The following is a 7,916-nucleotide window of genomic DNA, read 5'->3' as shown; positions in this document are numbered from 1 at the left end:
TGTCTCCCACTCTGTAACTGCAGCAACCTTAGATGGATCAACTGCAACTCCATTACCTGACACAACATGTCCAAGGAATGCTACCTCATCCAGCCAAAACTCACATTTGCTGAACTTGGCATATAGCTGATGTTCCCTAAGTTTCTCCATTACCAAACGCAGATGCACCTCATGCTCTTGCTTATTTTTGGAGAACACCAATATATCATCAATGAAAACAACCACAAATTTATCCAAGAACTCCATAAACACCTTGTTCATCATATTCATGAAGTATGCAGGGGCGTTAGTCAATCCAAATGACATAACAGTATATTCATACAACCCATACCTCGTGGTAAAAGCAGTCTTGGGAATATCTTGCTCACGAATCTTCAATTGATTATAACCAGAACGAAGGTCAATCTTAGAAAACACAGTAGCTCCCTCCAACTGGTCAAACAGATCATTTATCATAGGCAAAGGATATTTATTCTTAAGGGTTACCTCATTCAAAGAACAATAATCAACACACATCCTCAAGGTCCCATCCTTCTTCTCCACAAACAAAACTGCAGCTCCCCAAGGTGATGAACTTGAACGAATAAATCCTTGTGCCTGCAATTCTCTTATCTGCTTCTTCAATTCCTCCAACTCTTGAGGAGGCATTCTATACGGTCTTTTTGCAATAGGTCCAGTGCCCGGTATTAAATCAATAAGAAACTCAATATCTCTATCTGGTGGCATTCCTGGCAACTCCTCTGGAAACACATCGGGATAATCTCTCACAACTGTCACCTCTTCCAGGCTACCCCCCTTAAGAGAGTTCACCTGCACCTGATTACGCTTATACTTACACACATATTTGATCCTCTTCCCTCCTGGTGCACTGAGAGTAATAGATCGACTAGCACAGTCAATACGGCATTTATATAACTGCAACCAATCCATACCCAAAATAATATCTAGACCTTGTGACTTCAATATAATCAAATTCGTAGGAAAATCATGCTTTACAATAGACGAAGTCAACTGATGGCAACCAACACCTGCTATCATCTCAGCTCCTGGGGAACTCACTCTAATAGGCATACTAAGTGTTTTGGTTGGCAATCCATGTTTATCAACAAATACCCTTGAAATAAATGAATGCGGTGCACCAGTATCAAAAAGAACAAGCGCGTGTACTGAGTTAATCAAGAACTTACCAATCACTGCATCAGGTTCATTATAGACCTCATCAACATTAACATGGTTGACATGACCCTTTTGGAAGGGGTTTGGCTTGCTGACTCCTGAATCCCCATTACCGTTCTTGTTCCCTGGACAAGCATTGGAGTAGTGGCCCATCTACCTACACTTATAGCATTGAACCTGGCTAATATCCCTCTGCACAGGCATACTCTGGTGGCTCTGGTTATTATTCCCTCCATTACCATTACCGTTACCTCTACCATTGCCATTGTTACTCTTGTGCCCGTTGTGATGATGGTGGCCATTATGGTTGTGGCCATTCCCTCCATAATGATTATGTCCATTACCTCCATGATGATTATGCCCATTACCTCCATTACCATGATATGAAGTGCGTGGCTTCTGTTGTGGTCCTAAATTATACTTACTATTGTTGTTGTACTTCCTCTTGCGATTCTCTATCGCTTGTTGCTTTCCCTCCATCACAATAGCCTTATCAATCAAATCCTAGCAATTCCTAAAAGTGGCCACTGTCAACTGAAGGCTCAAGTCATCATTTAGTCCCTCCAAGAATTTCTCCTTCCTAGCTGCATCAGTGTTAACATCATTAGGAGCATAGCATGCAAGATTATTAAATTCCTCCACATAAGCATTAACAGTGCGACCTCCCTGGCGCAAACTGTGAAACTCCTTCTTTTTTAGACTCATAGCACCAGCAGACACATGTGCAGCACGGAAGGCATCCTGAAACTAAGGCCATGTGATAGTAGCAATGGGATAAGTGACCAAGTAGTTGTCCCACCAAGCTGCAGCAGGACCCTCCAACAAATGTGAGGCAAACCTCACCCTCTCTGCATCAGTGCATCCAATCGTCTCCAGGTTCCTATTGATTGCACGGAGCCAGTCATCAGCCACAATAGGTTCAGGGGAACTGGAGAACCTCTGAGGATTCAACTCAAGAACCTGGTAAGCATATCCACATGTGGCGGTGGCGGCGGATTGTTGTTGTTATTGTTGTTGTTCTGGTTCTAAGTAAGCAACTGGATCAACTGGGCCTGTCCCTCAATAACCTGCTGTATGTATGGTGGTACTCCATTGCCATTGTTGTCTCCTGCAGTATTGCGTCTAGTATCACGCCTCGGCGGCATCTGGTGGGCAAGCATAGATGAGTTATAGATATAATAGGGCCAAAAGCTATGTATATATAAATATATTCTACCCATATGCATAATATGATCAAGCCAACAAAACACAACAACGAATAACACCAACAAACAAAAAACAAGCAATACGGTAATATTATATATATATATATATACATAAACACTATTCTGATCACGGGATCAGAATAATATTCTGATCACAACCTGACCTGCCCCGCTAGTAGTACGTTGAACTTCCCTCTAAATTCGTTTGAACTTCCGCCAACATTGCCCAAACGGGGCTTGCGATATACGTTGTAAAGCTATGGACACCAATATCATGACCCAACTTAAATTTTTGGCAAAATATAAGTGGTTTAAGAGCAGTTTTGAAAACCGTTTTTTCTTCGCACAAAAAACGTGAATCGTATATTAGAACACATTTCTAAACCGTTTATCGGAATGAGCCATATAATATGGCGTTGGAAAGCTGCTGCAAAACCGCTCCTTCCACATGTTGAAAGCTTTTTCTAATTCCCTATGGTTAAAGAGTAATTTGAAAAAACGTCAAATTTCGTAAACCGAATAGCTGAGTTCGTTTTTTTGATGTCATTTCTAAATGGCTAATCCAATGGAGGCATATGATATGGCGTTAGAAACCTTATGAAAATGCGCTACTTTTTCATCTTGAAAGTTTTTTCTAATTTTGAATGGTTTAAGAGTAATTTAGAAAATGGTCCAAGTCCTACCGAGTTCGTATTTTCGAGCTAATTTTTTAACCGTGCGTCTGAATGCAGAAAATGATATGGCATTGGAAAGCTTGAACAAATGCGAAACTTTTTGGTATGTATTGTTTCTCCCAATTCTTTATGGTTTTAAGTCAGTTTCGAAAATGGCGACAGACGTAGTTTCACCGTAATTTCTACAAACTTTATCGGAATTGGGCAAATAATATACCGTTGAAAAGCTACGGAAAATGCGAAACTTTTTCATATTGATGGTTTTCTCTGATTCCTAGCCGTTTTCAAGTAATTCCGAAAACGGCGGGATCATTCGTTCTGCCTCTATCGCGAAACAAATTCTTCGAAAATGCACCGCGTGAAGAACCTGAACTTCTCGGTGCGTGTACCTGAACTTCACTCTGTTTTTCACATGATTTTTTTGCTCATAGATCTTCATCCACTGCTCGTAGCTCTCCATCCCACTCACGGGAATTGAGCGGGTGATATACCGATGGAAAGATGCTGTAAACACGCAACTTTCCCATGTTGATCATTTTTTCATACTCGCGACGATTTTGAAAGTTTTTCATTTGAAATTCATTCAGTGTAGTAGGTGAACTTCCTGCTGTTTTCACGTTGAACTTCTGTGACGTATTTTCGTTTGTAATTTTCTCATCATTTCGTCAGTGTTACACAAATGATATTCTTTTTGTACAAACCTCTCTCACAATATTTTTTTAACTTTCTCCGACCGCGGACTTGAATTTACACAAATAATATTCCTGTCGTTTTGAGGTAAATTAGAAAATGGCGAGATCATGATTTCCGTGTTCATTGCGAACGGAAATGCATTGCGTGAAGTAGTAGAACTTCTGGGGCATGTCTGTTTGAACTTCACTCTGTTTTCAACGTGCTGTTTTTTGCACTACAAGAAGTAGTTGAACTTCTGGGGCATGTCTATTTGAACTTCACTCTGTTTCACTTTATTGTATTTTTCTTATATGAAACACACACCATGTAGTACGTGAACTTCCAGTTGTTATCACGTTGAACTTCTCTCTGCTTTGAGAGAGTTATTTTAAAACACAAAAAACAACATATTTTTTTATGTATTTTGGACATCTAAATACACGGTGAACCTCTCTCACAAGAATTTTCCAAACTTTTCCTCGTCGAGCACTTGAACTTCTAGCAACCATTTTTTCGTTTATGAGGTTGTTTTTAAAAGTGCAAAAAATGGCGTTGTGTTTTTTGTTTTTTGAACGGGTAAATCCTAGGTTTTAATAAACTACGAACTTCTCTGTTATTTCAATTTGAACTTCAACTTTTTATATTTTTGAGTAAAGAATTGTATTCGATTTTTATACGGAAAAAATCGAACATGGAAATACAAGATGAACCTCTCTCGAAAGAATTTTCGAACTTCCCCGGACAAAGCACTTGAACTTCTTTCAACAAACCTTTTAAGCTTTTAATTTTCTATACTTTTATTTTCATTTTGAAATGCATTCCTTGCAGTAGTTGAACTTCCCGCTGTTTTCACCTTGAACTTCTGTCATGTATTTTTGTTTGACCTCTCTCACAAGAAATTTTGAAATTTTTCGGGCCGAGCACTTGAGTTTCTAGCAGCAAAACTTTTAGCCTTTATTTTTTTATTCTTTTTAATACAAAAATGCACACCGTGTAGTACGTGAACTTCTGGCAGTTATCAATCGAACTTCTCTCGGTTACGTGAAAATATCTGAGTTTTTAAATATTTATCTGAATTTCTTAATCTTTTTTTATGAATTTTGAAGCGCTCTATTTTTAAAATTTGAACTTCTTGTTATTTTATTTTTGAACTTCTTGTTTACACTCTTTAATAACGAGGAAAATCTGAGTTTTCTATAATCATCGAACTTCTCCATCTTTTTAATAAGGACTTCCTTGTTTTTTTCTTAATCTTTTTTTATGAAATTTTGAAGCGCTTTATTTTTAAAAGTTGAACTTCTTGTTTTTTATTTTTGAACATCTTTAATATGGACTTCCATTCTTTAATAACGGGGACAATTTGAGTTTTCTATAATCATCGAACTTCTCGATCTTCTTAATATGGACTTCTTGGTTTTTTCTTAATCGAATTTATGAAATTTTGAAGCGCTCTATGTTTTAAATGTCGAGCTACTCTATTTTTTGTATTTTGGACTTCTTGGATTATTTCTTTTAGTAACGGAAAAATTCTAGTTTTCTAATATATATTTAATCGGCCTCTTATTTAAATTTGAACTTCTAGACTTTTTAATTTACAAACAGTGAAAATCCTTTTTTTATAAATTTTAATTTGCTCTATTTTTTGTTTGAACTTCTCACTTTTCGTTATTTTGTAATGAAAAAAATCTAAGATGTTTTAAACGTCAAACTACTCCATTAATTTAATTTGAACTTCTCAACATTTATTTTGAACGTTTGTGTATTTATTTTATAAATGTGGAAAATTAAACCAATGTGTTTATCGCTATAAGGAATTTCACGAGTTTATTTTTAAGTTAAACACTTCAGTTTTTATTTCTTTTTCAAGCATATCCAGGTCTTTTCATATAAGTTTGTATGTGAAATTCCTTAGTTTTTTTGTTTTAAGAGAGAGGTTCTATATTTTTATATCGCAAGAAAAGAGGTGGGAGGCGAGTACTAGAAAATTTTGGATTTATTTTAACAATGTTGAGCTTCCATATTTGAACAATTTGAACTTCTCATAATTTTTCCTATGAAAACCATTGAGTTTGTCTCTTTTTGTTTCTATTTTTGTGAACACAATTTGTTTTCTGAGACACACGCCGCACTCACTGCACAAAAGTTCAACATCCATGACCTTCGGTCAGCTGCATTTTTTTTGTGCTCCCCTAAGTGCACACAGCAATCATCAGCTATCATATACATGAACTTCAATGGTTGACAAACATGAACTTGTTACTTGTTTGTCGCTGTAAATATCAACGACAGAAGTGTGAGCTTTTCCTTTCTTCTTTTTCTTTTTTGATCCTCCTGAACTTCCATCTTTTATAGATGTTTTTCACTCTGTTTCTCAATGCACTGCTACAACCAGTTGGAGCTTCTCAATAATACCGTATAAAGTAACATACTTGAACTTCTCGGACACAACATTTTGACCTTCACAAAAACAAATAAAAATCAGAAAAATTACACAGTTGTACAAGCACAACAATAGAGCAATTTTCTCATTCACTAAATTTCATAACAAGCCATCACCTGTCCCAACACCGATCTCCATGGCAGTAACATCATTTTTTGTAGGTTGTTTCACCCTGCATATCCTTGTGCAGGCAATTTACAGCCCCAGCGCATCAAAACACTGCACAAAACTAGTCTAATTGCATGAGGGAAAATCAAAACGAACACCAAAAACAGAGCCGCACCCATTGACAGCAACACTGGCCGGCCGGCACTGTCCAACCAGCTTGCCGCCACATCTTTTTCGGCAACACAAGCACATTCACCTCGAAGCTAAGCTCACACAAAAACACGCAATCAAGAAACAGACTAACGACTCTGTACAAATCTTCTTATAAAAAGCTAACCTCGGGAAGAGCACTCATACATTTCCTTTTTCAAAACAAATATTTAAGCAGGCAGCAACAAGTGGCACCTAATTAGCAAAACGATTTTCTTATCGCAGCACCAACTACACAGCAACATCAATCCGTAATTACTTTTTCCATACTTCATGACGGCCCATCAAAAAATTGATTAGCACCAACCATATCAGGTATCCAGTCAAGTTCAGGCGGTACCTCTTAATCCAAGTATCCAACCCGGGGCCTTGGGATCTCACTTCACCGTTGACTTCTTCGTCGAGGTCGCCGCTCCCAGTCTCGCTTCTCTCGTCTTGACCTGCCCGCCACCGCCAGGTGCACCTCGCTCATCACCTAATCCTCCGCGTGCGGCTCCGGTGGCCAGCTAAAGGGAGCCCGGTATCAGGGGGCGCCGTTGCTGGGGGGTGGTTGGGCTGTGCATCACCGGGAGGTGGAGGAGCGGCACGTCAGAGGGAGCTGGAGGGGGCGGCTCGTCGGCGGGAGGTGCAGGAGGCGGTGCACCGGCAGGAGGCAGGGGGATGCGCGTCTCCCAGAGGTGCAGGGGTGGCCCGTCTCCGGGATGTGAGGGGAGGTAGGGGCAAGTCGCCGGCCCACTCCAGTCGGGATCCGGTGGGATTCATGCGCGCCAGTGCCTCTCGTGGGGTGGTGGTTGTGGCATCGGTGCGTTGGATGGTGGCGGCGAAGAAGACGTGGGGGTGGCGGTGAAGGAGGCGCGCTGGGTGGCGGAGACGGCGGCGCGCGGGGTCCCTGTGGGGTCCGGTGCGGCACCGGCGCGCTGGGTTGGCTGGCCGGCTGGATTCAGGTTGGGGCGCGGGGCGGGGGTTGCGGGAGAATATGGGCGCAGCGAGTGGGAGAGAAATTTTTTTCTTTGGGAAGTTTGGGAGGGCCCTGTCGGCCTTATATATAGGGCCTGCCGTGATCCAAATAGTTATTTTGATTATATGATTAGATTAGAATAGTATTGTCATATATTATATATATATACATTCTAATAACATCCTTAAGTGTCTTATATTAATAAAAAAACACTTATTCTGATAACACCCCACCAAACCCACCTTCTTCCCCGGTCAAGTCGCCACCCACCTCTCCTCGATGCCCACGCCCCAGCGCAACAACCCCCAATCCCCACCCCCACGACTACAGCGCTCTGGCGCGGCGCACACGCTGGATCCCGAGCGGCCGCCTCCCTTCTGGCGCCCAACCCCCTCCTCCACCTTCCAGCTCCGCCGGTGTCCCGCCCCACCCCCGCCTACTTCTTCCGGCTGCGACCCCACGCCGCCACTTCA

At 40.9% G+C, this 7,916-nt stretch overlaps 1 long non-coding RNA gene across 1 annotated transcript; it reads right to left on the bottom strand.

The window, feature by feature from the left end:
• Positions 1–5,879: 5,879 nt before the first annotated feature.
• Positions 5,880–7,484, bottom strand: LOC123185254 (uncharacterized). Its single transcript, XR_006493266.1, has 3 exons — positions 6,826–7,484; positions 6,284–6,386; positions 5,880–6,184 (listed from the first exon to the last, which is right to left on the bottom strand). It is a non-coding gene; the product is annotated as an uncharacterized lncRNA (long non-coding RNA).
• Positions 7,485–7,916: the final 432 nt, after the last annotated feature.

Source organism: Triticum aestivum, chromosome 2A, assembly GCF_018294505.1.
Source record: "Triticum aestivum cultivar Chinese Spring chromosome 2A, IWGSC CS RefSeq v2.1, whole genome shotgun sequence".
Taxonomy (NCBI): Eukaryota; Viridiplantae; Streptophyta; class Magnoliopsida; order Poales; family Poaceae; genus Triticum; species Triticum aestivum.
This window is presented reverse-complemented; position numbering and strand designations above follow the sequence as displayed.